The 7,935-nt window shown below is 27.6% G+C and overlaps 2 long non-coding RNA genes across 2 annotated transcripts; both read right to left on the bottom strand.

Moving 5' to 3' along the window:
* Window positions 1-6,272: 6,272 nt before the first annotated feature.
* On the bottom strand, window positions 6,273-6,979 carry LOC148771858 (uncharacterized). Its single transcript, XR_016030325.1, has 2 exons — window positions 6,837-6,979; window positions 6,273-6,376 (listed from the first exon to the last, which is right to left on the bottom strand). It is a non-coding gene; the product is annotated as an uncharacterized LOC148771858 (long non-coding RNA).
* An 81-nt stretch (window positions 6,980-7,060) lies between these two features.
* LOC148771857 (uncharacterized) lies at window positions 7,061-7,575 on the bottom strand. The gene is made up of 2 exons (XR_016030326.1): window positions 7,438-7,575; window positions 7,061-7,192 (listed from the first exon to the last, which is right to left on the bottom strand). It is a non-coding gene; the product is annotated as an uncharacterized LOC148771857 (long non-coding RNA).
* Window positions 7,576-7,935: the final 360 nt, after the last annotated feature.

The raw sequence follows: 7,935 nt of genomic DNA, 5'->3' as shown, positions 1-7,935 counted from the left end.
AATATATAGAGTCTATAACGCGTGTAAGTTAAGCAGAAGAAAAACAAAATATACTACATCCGTAATACTGTCATATTGTATTCTATAAAAAAAAATATTATAACTGACCCAGTCCTCAGGTTTAAATCGGTATTTTTTTAGGAATATTCAATGAAATGAAATAATTAGTCTGTCAAAATTAACCCCACACACCCATATTGGTGTGAATATATCAACTATAAAAATCGACCCAATATAACCTTCAGCGGGTATAACATAGTATTAACCGACCAGTTTAGATGTGACATCCTTTAAAATTGGTAAAATTGGAATATAAGCTTATATCCTAACATCAAGTCCAAAACCAGTCTTGGTTTGGCTACTCTTTAATTTCCATCGCTCACATTAAGGACAAATTAGATGCTATAGCTTTTAAATTTTCAAAATTTGAAAGCAAATTCGTAACCATTACTTATTTATTAGTTTTTTAAAATATCAAACTAATGTTTGGTATTCATTATTTTCTCACAAATGTAACAGTAATGGAAATAGCTATTCTAGACTGTTAGGTAAATACTACAATTATATATACTAGCATTTTTCCCCGTGCGATGCACGGGATAACATTTTAAATGAAATTGATAATTAGTTTATTACATGATATCTATATATAATATAAAAAGAGAATCTATGCCCTCAATGATTGACATGTGGCAAATGATGATGTCATTTGTCAAAATTGCTTAGTTGGAGTTCAATTGATGAGGTGGATTCTTCAATTGATTATGTGTCATTTTTATTTAGGTATGTTTTTAAGTTCTTTCCTATTTCACATTTACACAATCATTTAATAATTACCACATATTTATATATAATATTTCAGGAATTTAATTTCCTATCATTTCTAAAAATATTATATTTTTTATAGTTTTAATTTTCTGAACTATATTTTTCGTCTGTTCTTTTTTTTTTTTTTTAAATTCAGAACACTCAATTTTTTAACGAGTATTCGATTTTTTATATCATATTTTACACACTATTTTTTTATAGCGAAATAATTATTATTATATTTAATTATCTATACACGGTTGATTAATTGTTTTTATCTCACGTTTTTAATTTAATTTTCCGAAATATATTTTTCGAATGTCTTTTTTTTTTTTTAAATAGAACACTCATTTTTTATGATATATATTTTGGAATTTAGTTTTTTTAAAAATAATATTCGAAAATAATAATAATAATACTAATAATTATTATTTTTACAAATCATTAATAATTATTAATCACTATACATGGATTTTTTTTGTTTAAATATTTTGCCAACTTAATGTATATGTATTAATTTAATTTTATAAATATTAATAACTAAACAACATTTAAAATTTGAAATTAAAATTTTTGTATTCCAAATTTTGAATTTCAAATATTTTTTTACTATAAATGATCAATCATTCCCCAATTTTATGTCATATAATTTGATTTCTTACCTATTTAAGTTGATTGATTTTGATTCATATGGTTAATTCATGGAAAATATCTAATCAAATAATTGGTAAGATTATAACATTAAATGTGTATTTCCATAAGAACTTACTATTTATTTTTTTATTATATAAAATTCAAGTATAAATACCCCTCATTCCAATCCATTTCACTCACTCATACTCTCCACCCGAATTTTACACTCGCATAAAAATAAAAAAAAATAGGTCAGCCCGAAATGGCTGCAAAGAGGAAATATTGTATTTTGTTGTTGTTAATATATTCATAGTTTTACATGTTCTTTATTTCATTATTTTGATATAATGTATGTGTCTAATGGTTATTTACACATATACATGTATTTAGTCTAACATGTTATTTGTTGTTCGTTTATGTTATTTTTGTAGATATTATGGATAATATCGACATATGGGCTATGTGTGACGACATTGGTTGCGTCAAAGGAATAGAAAGAATTTCGTGAATCTCATATGAATTGTGCGAGAAAAAATACTCATTTTTTTCAATCCTTAAAAGACCGTCATCGAAGTGATAAATGTAAAACATTATATGCAATTATCAATTTTCTATTCTTTATATATGTTTGTAATTATTTTTAATATTGTTTCATCAAGCTCATTTAGTATATGGTTATATATGCAATTTCGCTATTTAAAATTTTATATATTTCATTTTTTAATTCGTGTAAAGTTGGATCATCTGTCGTTTTTGTTTTTGGAAACTTATTGTTTTCGTCTTTTTTTCTTGATTTGTTTCACTTAACTACATTGAAATGTTGAGTGCTAATATATTATCACTAATTCATTATATAGTAATTATATTGTTTTATAATTTTACATTAATTTAGTTTATTAATGCATTATTATATTAATGGAATGGTAATATGTCAATTAATGGAATAAAATATTGTATCGAGTTGTCCTTTTTATATACTCAATCTTAGGAAATTATAATATATTAATTGAATAGTAATATGTCAATTAATCGAATGAAATATATTTAAATTGTCATAAATAATTTAATAAATGGTATATATAAGTAACATATTTCAATATTATTCCATTAAATATTTAATGAAGTAATAAAACACATTATTAACTAGATTTTTATTTTTATTACATTTATTACGAATTAATTATTTTAATAATTTTTAATTATATAAATTACTTTATTTATTTAATTTTCCTAGCATTTTTCATTATGATTTTTTTTTTGTATTTTCGATAATGTTGTAACATAAGTATTTGTAATGATTATTTTGCATATCAACTTATACTTTAGAGAAGAAAAAAAATAATGTCTTACATTAGCATTAAATAATAATTTGATTTCATTTGTTTGATATTCTTATTAAAAGTATTGATTTTAAGGATAAGATTAATGACTTGATTTCATTTGTTTGATATTCTTATTTAAAGTATGAATTTTAAGGATATGATTGATCACTGATTTTATTTGTTTATTTATTTTTTGTTATGTTTGTCTTTGTTATATACAAATTGATATTATTTAGGTTTCATTTATTACTGTATCAAATCAATGTGTGTATTATGCTAAATAAATTATGAGCATAATATTTTATACCTAATAAACACGTAAAAGTGGTAATATTTTAAAAGCCGTGTTATATTAAAATTGGTTACTTTTGTTATGTTTCCTTGGTTATATTATTTCTGATTCTGATTAATTCATTACTATTTAATGTTATTATCAAATCAATACATGTGATTTGAATAATTTTTTTAGTAACCCTAACAATCGCATTTATTTATTATGCATCTCAATAATTTCGGATTCTTATTAATTCTAATTGTTTGAATTTGTTTGATTTGTTCTAACCGAGTAACACAAAAAATAATAAAATATATTGTTTGCTTAAAGTTATTTTATTAACTTATTTAGTATGTGAAAATGAAGTATAAAGACCATCAACACAAATTGATCATTTATCTCATTCTTTCTCAACACGTTTTGTTATGATCATGCTAAACCAAGGTCCTCACCTTAAAACATTTTTTTCTTCATATTTATGTTTTGTAATTTCATAATGCGATCAGTATTGTGCGATGTGCATGCTCACTTTGAAGCATTTTATTTATCGCCAAGTGTTTATTACGTTATACGTTTATTATGTATGCGTATGTATAATAATCTAACAAATCATTGTTTTGCTTTCCTTTTAATTTTCAGATCCATGGATAACATCGTGTGTGCTATATGCGGCGACGTCCGCAAGGAGAAGCATTGTGGCGTTGCGTAGAATACAAATATATGATTTAGATATATTATATGGATGGGTTTTAAAAACTTTTACTTCTGGTTTTCCATCTTTGATTATACATTCAATAATTGTAAGTTTAGTTTCGATGAAGAAGTTGAGTTTAATGAATGTGATAATGTAATAAAAAAATACTAAAGTAACTCATGTATGTATTTCGTTATTTGTAATAGAGATTCCTATATAATTTGTTGAATATATTTAAATAAATCTTCTTTAGTGTTTATATTTTTATGTTACAATATTAATTTGTACGTATCGTAATAATTCTTTTATTTTTATCATTTTTTAATATTTATGTAAAATATTATTAGTTTGTGCGTTCATAATTTTTTTTTTGCTGTTAATCTTTTGAATCTTTATGTACATACATGACATTAGATTCACCCTTCTTCATTCACTATAATTCCAATATTATGATATATTAGAAACATTGTGCCTAGATGTATTTGTGACAATATTTGATTTTGTATGTTTTGAAATAGGAATAATTATTTATGCAAGCATATTAGGATTTAGAAGTAATGTTTTTGCAGAAAAACCTATACTAACTAGAGAAATATATAAATTATATAGCATTCTACATTGATCAGGGAAGGAAAAAAACACATTAAAAATAATGTGTGAAATATATAGTAAAATATACATATGTGAAAATCGATGTTGTCAATCCAACGAGGACATTATGTGTGTGTATTCTTTGGATCATTAAAAACATTTTAGAGAAATTATCTCTTTCCCTAAAACAAAATGGTTTGATATTCCAATGAAAAGAAATCGATGTACAATATTACGAGATTGATTTTTATGAAGTAGGTCTCGATTACGGATTTGTTGAGATTGCAAACTGAAATTTGAGGAAGATCTCTATGAGTATGAGTATTAATATTAGTATTAGTAGTAGTATTAGTATTAATATTAGTATTAGTATTAATATTATTATTAGTTTTAGTATTAGTATTAGTATTAGTATTAGTATTAGTATTAGTATTAGTATTAGTATTAGTATTAGTATTAGTATTAGTATTAATATCAATATCAATATCAATATTAGTATCAGTATATACCAATATCAATATTAGTATCAGTATTAATAACAGTATCAATATCACTATGAGTATGAGTATGCATGAGTATGAGTATGAGTATGAGTATGAGTATGAGTATGAGTATGAGTATGAGTATGAGTATGAGTATGAGTACGAGTATAAGTATGGGTATAAATATCAGTATCAGTATTCGTATCAGTATTAATATCAGTATAAGTATCAGTATAATATCAGTAGCAGTATCATCAATAGTATCAATATCAATATCAATATCAGTATTAGTATTAATATCAATATCAATTAGGGGTGGGCATTCGGGTCGGGTCGGGTTATTCGGGTCGGGTTATTCGGGTTTTTTGCAAAAAAAAAAATTACCCGAACCCGACCCGAGATAACCGGGTACCCGGCAACCGGGTACCCGGTTATTTCGGGTCGGGTTCGGGTCGGGTTCGGGTTTTACTATTTTCCTCCTTTTTTTTTTTTTTTTTTTTTTTTGAAAAATAAACAATAACTAAACTTAAGATATACATATATATATATACATACATATATATATATATATATATATATATATATATATATATATATATATATATATATATATATATATATATATATATATACATATACATATACATATACTGATATACATATATATATATATACATATACTGAATCACTGATATACATATATATATATATACATATACTGAATCACTGATATACATATATATATATATACACATATACTGATATATATATATATATATATATATATATATATATATATATATATATATATATATACTAGGTACGGAGCACCGCGCAAGGCGCGGTGTCCGGTAGTCATATTTGCACAAGTCGATCAGTTATTTCGACGGAGTTGGTGATGCGAATGCACCATGTGAAACTGTGCAATCCCCAAAACTATGAAACAATTGGACGAAAATGAACCTTAATAACTTATCAATTGGAATGTAACTACGAAAATGTACAAGCAATTCTTGCAAATTATTTACAAATGCGTATTTGAATCCAACATAACTATAAAATCTAATCCTACCAACATAGTCTATCTCTCAATAGTCGTATGATCTTCTTACTATACAGTGCAAATGTGGAGCAGTAAGTACGATGCGATAGTGTTTTAGAATAAAAAGGGGCAAAACCAAAAAAAGGGGAAAAAAAAAGGGGATGATGTGATAAGAATGAAAACTCAACTATCTTGCAGTAATCAGTCATGTCGCATGATCCAAAATAAAGTCGAAACAGTACCAATAAAATTGAAATAAACCTTTACACAATTCAGTTCTCGAATTCACGAAGGAAGACTCAAGATTTTATACTTTTACAAAAAATTACAAACATAGTTTCTATCGCACCCCCAAACCATACGAGAAAATAGTCCACAAAGAAACTGAAATATTTTGCAACAAAATTTAATTAGAGTGAGGAAGGAAAACCTTAGCAGCGATGGCTCGTACATACTTGGCTCGGTGGGTCCCAGTTGCGGATGATCAATCTTTGCCACCATTTCTGAAGAATGCTTTGCGAGCAGCTTCCACTGCAATATCAATATATTTAGCCGAAGCAGGCAGCTGATATCACCAGACATATTCGTATATACGAAATACCAGGAAAAAAAAAGGCACCAGTCATCACTCATCAGCCATAAACCCTACTCTTTACCTCTATTAATTACAAAATAAAATAATATAAAAGTAATAATTCAATTTAACAAAAAAAATATATATATTCAATCAGTGGCACTCCTGTTATTTCCCTATCAATTATTTATGATCTCGCAACTCAGATTAGATTTCCCCTAATTTATCAAACATTTAACCATTTCCACACTACTGATCTGAGATTTTTGAGTTCCGCTTACTTCAACGAATAGATCCACCAAATCATAAAACCCTCTGACAAAAAAAAATCATACAAATACACGACAAATTAAGAACCAAAATCTAAACTACTATGATTAGAAATGCAACAGAGGAAGCAAAAGTGAAGAGACGAACCGATGGATTCTTCGACGGCGGGGTTGATGATCGGATTCGCAAATTCCGGACATAAGTCTCATTCAAGAATTGAACACCTAAACCATTTATCCAATTCGAAGACGGAAAAGTCTACTCACCAGCTTCACAGCAACTTCTTCTCCAGTTTGTATATTTACTCCTCAACGAAATTTAAAATAGCACATATATAAATATTTATATAGATTTTGCCTATAAAGAAAAAATGAGATAAAATATTGCCGATGAGATTACCCAAATAAAGCTCTCCAAAAGATTCGCTACCAATCTTCCTCCCCAGCTTCAACTTGCCTCCAATAACATGATCCATAATTGGTTTGCTACAGATTAATTAAAACCTAAAAAGGTATTGTGGCTTTTTTTTTGTACTTTACAATTACAACAAAACGTATCAAAAATCAAAAATATTGAATGAAAAATAAAAAATGACTTCTCTTCTCCAATTACTTCCCTCTCTCTCATCTCCAATTAGTATATTCCCAAAATAAAAAAGGAAAAAAAAAAAAAAAAAAAAAGAACAAGCTTTGCAGCATAATGTACAACAACTAAATTGAGGAAAAAAAACACAACCCAAATTAATTACCCTTGGTTTTGATCAGAACTTCGTTGGCCTTAGGGCGGGGCATCTGAAAATCTTCAAAAGTGAGTGGTTTATTCTTTTCCCAAAACACAGCTCCCCACATGTACGATGGTCCGACGCCGACGTGGTACCCCGCCGCCGGCATGGTTGTGCCGCCTTCTTTACTCTCCGATCCTGAGCTTGAATACCATCTCCCCAAATCGGAACAATTGGATGAATCGCGTAGCGAAAAATTGTAGGAAGAAGAGGAAAGGTGCGGTGGGAAGAGACGCTGGCGGCAGAGGCGGTGGAGGTGGGGGGGGCGGCAACTATTCCCGCTGCCATGGCTGTGTGGCAAGGAAGAAAAAGGAAGACCCCTGAGTGGAGAAGAAGAGCGGTGGGGCAGTCAGCATTTGCGGCGGCAGAAGGGAGAGAAGGGAAAAGGGGAAAAAAAAAAAAAGAAAAAGGAAAAGAAGTAGGTCGATCGTGCATTTTGTGAAAGAAAAGGAAAAAGAAAAGAAA

This window comes from Erythranthe guttata, chromosome 3 (assembly GCF_056151865.1).
Source record: "Erythranthe guttata isolate IM_541 chromosome 3, IM_541, whole genome shotgun sequence".
Lineage (NCBI taxonomy): Eukaryota > Viridiplantae > Streptophyta > Magnoliopsida > Lamiales > Phrymaceae > Erythranthe > Erythranthe guttata.
The sequence above is the reverse complement of the archived record's forward strand: the minus strand, read 5'-3'. Positions and strand labels throughout refer to the sequence as shown.